A 6,012-nucleotide genomic window follows, 5' to 3' on the forward strand; every position below is an offset into this window, starting at 1 on the left:
TGTCTCGTAGTAGTACATGTAGGCTAGTAGGCCTAGTAGTAGTAGTAGCAAAGATCGTGTAGAGAATATTTGGTAGTAGATTCTATCTAGTAGGCAGTTTAGTGAACGTGCTCGCGGCAGGGCGAATCGGCCTCCATAAGCCCCGTAGACTTTTGTGATCGGCCACGAAGCCTCGTGTTTTGATGGGTCTAGATCTAGATCTAGATCTAAACAACTCAGTGCTATTCGCACTGCCACATCCGACAGGCCTAGATCTACATCTTTTTAAAAGGAAAAGAAAGATAATCAAAATGGTAAAATTCGCATGAAAATCGATTAGGTAGAACTAGAACTATTAAAACTTGCTTCTGAAAACAAGGCAATTTTTATACGAAGGCCATTTTTATAACTCGATGAAATAAAAACTACTGACCGTGTACTGTGTTATTCTGTATAAAAATAAATTATGAAACTTCAGGACGTAGATCTATTATTATTTACCAGCATCTTTTGACGCCTGAGCTGTAGAGGTTGAAGTTTTCACAACACTAATACTAATAGATCTAGTAATAGGGTTAGGTAATACGGATTTCCGTAAAAAATGCATAGATCTACAAAAGCCGACCACCGAATCAACCGGGCGCCTCGGTTCCCCTGCACTCTGATTCAATATTTTTTTTAAAATGCTAATCAATGAAAATTGCAAATTGATAATAATAGTATAGTCCTGTAGAGGATAGGTGGACTCCGGGGTCTGCATAGCGAAATACTAGGTTTTAGGATGTGGACCCCGGAGTCACCGTAGTGAAATAAGGTTTGGTTTAAGTAAGGATTGGTACTAGGTTTTAGGACAGGTGGACCTTGGGGTCACCGCAGTGAAATAAGTAGGTTTCTTTAATAAAGATTGGTGGAACCCGGAGTCACCAAGGCCATAGAGGATTAAGAAGGTTTAATTAAGGATTGGTGGACCCCCGGGACACCTTGATTAAACCTACTTATTTTACTATGGTGACCACAGGATCCACCTATTCTAAAACCTAACTAGTGTTTCGTTAGGTAGACCCTGGGGTCCACCTTAAACCTACCTATTTCACTACGTTGACTCCAGGGTCCACCAATCCTTAAAATTAAACCTAGATCTATCTACATGTACTTATTTCATTACATTGACCCCAGGGTCCACCAATCCTTAATTAAACCTAGATCTACTGATTTCACTACATTGACCCCGTAGTCCTCCAATCCTTAATTAAACCTATATCTACTTATAATTTCACTACTTTGACCACGGGCTCCGCCAGTCCTATTATAAAATAAACTTAGATCTACTTATTTCATTATGTTGACCCCAGGGTCCACCGATCCTTAGTTAAACCTAGATCTACTTATTTCACTACGCTGACTCCGGGGTTCACATCCTAAAACCTAACATTTTGTTAGGTAGACCCCGGGGTCCACCTATCCTTTTGGCTAGATAGACCCCGTAGTCCGCCTATCCACTTTCTTGATAATAACTGAAAACAATACATGCCAGTTGTCATTTATAGTGAAGAAAAATGAGGAGAAAAAAATATAATTAGGTAGACTTTAATTTGTCCAAAAAATTGCAAGTGCAAGTGAAGATCATAAAATAATTTTGTTATTTTCTGGTCACCTTTCCAAGGACCTTAAATTGATTCTACATCACATGTCATGTACGATACGGCTGTGAAGGAAAATGGATGTGAAGAGTTTTTAAGAAATAATAATGTAACTTGTAAAGAAAACAATGCTTTACATTGGTTTGGTTATTTTGACAACATATATGTGGCCTAAATAAGGTAAGGGAGGGGGGTTTAGCTTATTTAGGCCACAGGTGTGGCCTAAATAAGGTAAGGGAGGGGGGTTTAGCTTATTCAGGAAACAGGTGTGGCCTGAATAAGGTAAGGGAGGGGGGTTTAGCTTATTTAGGCCACCTGTGGCCCAAATAAGGTAAGGGAGGGGGGTTTAGCTTATTTAGGCCATATGTGGCCTAAATAAGGTCACCCTATATATATATAATATACGTTGCATGTATATTATGCATTATGTATACCTAAATAATATATCAGTGTCTGTAGTGCTGCACTTGGCGCTTCTGTCGCACACCCAGGAACAGATGCAAGCAAAGACTTCAGTATTAAACAGCCTATCGGAGTCTGTTGGATTGAGGATCCACCCCGGAAAGTCAAAGATCCTAAGGACAGATGCACAACGAAAGGAGCAGTTCACAGTGGAAGGAAAGGCCCTAGAAAACGTTGAATCCTTCTGCTATCTTGGGAGCAAAATTGACAGAGAGGGAGGAACAGGTGCTGAAATAAAGTCCCGCATTGGAAAAACACAGGCTGCTTTCATATCTTTGGATAGGATTTGGAAGACCAGAGATATCTCACTTCGAACAAAGCTGAGGATTTTCAATTCAAACGTGAAGTCGGTTCTGTTGTATGGATGTGAGACATGGAATGCATCACAGACTTGCTTAAAGAGGATCTACGTTTTCTTGAACAAGTGTCTAAGACAGTTACTGAGGATCAGATGGACAGGCAGGGTCACCAGTGTGGAAGTGTTAAGGAAAACAAGACAGTTCCCAGTCAGAGATGAGGTAGGAAGAAGGCGGTGGCGATGGATTGGACATACTTTCAGGAAGTCAAGAAGCTGTATAACAAAGAAAGTTTTGGATTAGAACCCACAGGGCAAGACATCAAGGGGAAGACCTCGTAGAACCTGGAGAAGAATCACAGAAATCGATGTACAGAAAAGTGGGAAAACATGAAATAACATCAAGAGGCTAGCCCAGGATAGAGAAAAGTGGAGGGTGTTTGTCCGTGGCCTATACCCTGGTGCAGGGTGAGAAAGGCAATGATGATGATGATGTGGTGTTGCGGTTATGCGCTTTTCCATTGCACGTAGAGGACCCAAGTTCGATTCCCAAGTAGAGAGAATCTTTATAGGGTAACTCGGTCTTTCTTCTGGGATGTTGTTTCCTAATCAGCTAAGGTTGGCCCTGATAAGCAGGATCGAGAGTTTGCCTTCTACTAAATGATCCAAGTTGTGTTAACGGAGGCGTAAAACACCTATTTTTCAAAATGTAAATAATATGTATGTATATAGAAAGAAACGTAACACGTACACATACAGAGAAAGAGAGAGAGAGAAAGAGAGAGAGAGAGAGAGAGAGAGAGAGTGAGAGAGAGAGACAGACAGACAGAGACAGAGACAGAGAGACAGAGCGAGAGAGGGGAGGGACAAAAGAGAGAGAGAAAGGGTCATGGTAGAGAGAGGGAAAGGGAGAGAAGGAGATGGGGCAGAGTCAAGTACCATCCTCCCATTTCTCCGTTTTTACTCTCCTTCTCTAAAGCACTCGCTGTTGCTATAGAGCAACATTTCGTTGGTTTAGCTCACAAGCACAGTGAGATCATAATATAATACTCTATTGATGAGATCAGAATGATGAAAAAAACCCTGAACCAGGGCTACTTGTAGTGTAAGCTATTTAGTTTACATTGAAAGGCATGGTCACTTTTCCTAAAGAGCCTCAATCCGTCATTCCGCGTGTTTTCTTCTACTCATCCGTACCCCATGTCACCCAACCATGGAAGAGAACCGGACATTGAATGCATCTGGAATGCACGCTCAGATGTTTGTACGTATAACGAGGGCTTCTTATTAAGGACCCAAAAGTGCCACCGTTTTTCTGATAGGTCATACTCATACTGTACATGCTATTGCAAAAATGATCTACAATAAGCACATGTCATGTCACTCTGACCGACTTGCAGGACAAACTGTTACATTAGGTCGTAGGTCGCTTGAATATCTGTTTCATGCGTATGGGATGATTTGTTAAAATGAATGAGAAAAAGAGACCACGGATTCCAATGCAATACACTTTGTAATGTGTAAGTCTCACCAGGACTACACTTTTCAACACTACAACTACAGGTATATGAGTAGCAAGCAAGAAATTTAACAAGGACCACTAAACAAATTTTAGACATTGGACAACGCAAAGCGTCGGTGGCCTAGTGGTTAGGCTCTCGGACTCGCAACCGTAAGGTCGTGGGTTCAAATACCGTCAGGGACCCGACGTTGTATCCTTGGGAAAGGCACTTTACACGAATTTTCCTCACTTCACCCAGGTGGGAATGGGTACCCAGCTATAGACATCGAAAGATCTTGTCAGTTTGTTAGTGTTTAGGCGCTTAATCAGCTGCTTGCACTGTATGCTTCCCGGGAAGCTGAGAATGTTTCGGAGTGTTCTATGGTCTGCTGGGGTAATAATATAGTGTAAAGTGCATAGAGCCTGCTGTTGAGCGGGGATATGTGCTATACAAATGCTATCTATTATTATTATTATTACAATATATAAGCAAAACTATACTTTACTGGTCCAGCACTAAACACACACAAATACATTATTGCAACACATCATTCCCACACCCCCCCCCCACCCCACCTCCCTCTCTTCTTTCTCTCTCTCTCTCTTCTCTTCTTTCTTTCTATCTCTCTCTCCTCTCTTCCCCCCCCCCCCCCTCTCTCTCTTTCTCCTTCACTACTTACATAATAATGACACGCATCATGATAATTGTAAGGACAAACATTGAAAATAAACATGAAATGAAATATGACTATGAGAGTAAAAACGACTTCTTAGATCGTACAATACATGCAAAGAGGGAAACTTAGCCTAGATTTACCTGTCTGTAACCTACAAAAAAAAAATGATGGGTCAGAAAGAGGATAATGTGTTGTCAAATACAAAAGCAAATAAGACGGTTTCATCAGTGGCAGTTCTTCAAACGACTCTCTAATCGAAAGAAGAAATGACGGTGATCGTAAAGTACTGTTGGAGACCATAATAATATACCGCACGGCATTCACAACTGAGTGTTGACGTCATATAATATTATTTTTAGTGACGGGGGTTTCGTTTTGTTCATGACAACCCAAAATGTACAAAAAGAGGAGCCCTATATCTTGCGTATATATGTGCTCAACTCTCAGAAATACATAAACCTTGATGGTCTGGATCGTTTATTGTCTTGAAAGAAAAAAAGCTTGGGAGCACAACGATACTAAACATATTAGGGTGACACGAAGACACAGGGTTTTTGTCACATTCCTATTATGGGCTAATTTGAAGAAAACGCGCCAACTTTTGAATAGGGTGCCCTCCAGAAAACGCCTCCAACGATGAATTCTTGTCTTTTTTAGAATGAAACATCAAGCGATATCAATTTTTTAGGTATTCAGGTACCCAAAAATGGACACAGTTAAAAATCAAACTTTTGACCCAAATATCGTGTTTTTGGAGACCCGTGACATGTCTTACCGCAGATTTATACATGACACTGCCAATTTTGAGACACTGATTATGAATTGACATTAGATATTTTCATCAGAACTTAAAATAAAAAATTCAATTCATCTCTGGCTGAGCCTATGGCTGATGAGTTACCACATATCCTATCTTTTGTCGGGAGGAGTCAAGTTGTTTTGTTGGACATGGTGAAATGAAACTGTCACTGAGTGCAAACTGCTGCAAAGGTAAAAACACGTGCTTTATTTCAACTTTCAATTTTCTGAGAGACGAGCGACTGATGGTCAGCTGATTTCAGGTTTGGAGGACACTTGGGCTAAACAAAAGGAGTACTCCCAGTGTAAAATTTATCCAAACTGGGCAGAAGGTGTAAAAACCTGTGTGCAAAGACTGTACGCTAGACAGTAGGCTACAAAAAACAGAATGAGTCAATTGTCACAACGCCAGAAACAGGTACTACTATGCTTTTCCAAAGTGGGCTACAGAATTTACCCTGAGATTCCAGCAGCAAAAGGTATCATTCACAGACTTGATCCGGACACTCCATCATCAACGGGTACTGGTATCATTCATGCTTTTTTCAAGAGGGCTACAGACTTTACCCTGATAGTAGTGATACTCGGTGAGAAATAGGTATTATTTTATGTAATATTAAGAGTTTACCGTGACGACACTCTATCTACAGATGTCAATAA

Source organism: Aplysia californica, unplaced genomic scaffold, assembly GCF_000002075.1.
Source record: "Aplysia californica isolate F4 #8 unplaced genomic scaffold, AplCal3.0 scaffold00289, whole genome shotgun sequence".
NCBI lineage: Eukaryota > Metazoa > Mollusca > Gastropoda > Aplysiida > Aplysiidae > Aplysia > Aplysia californica.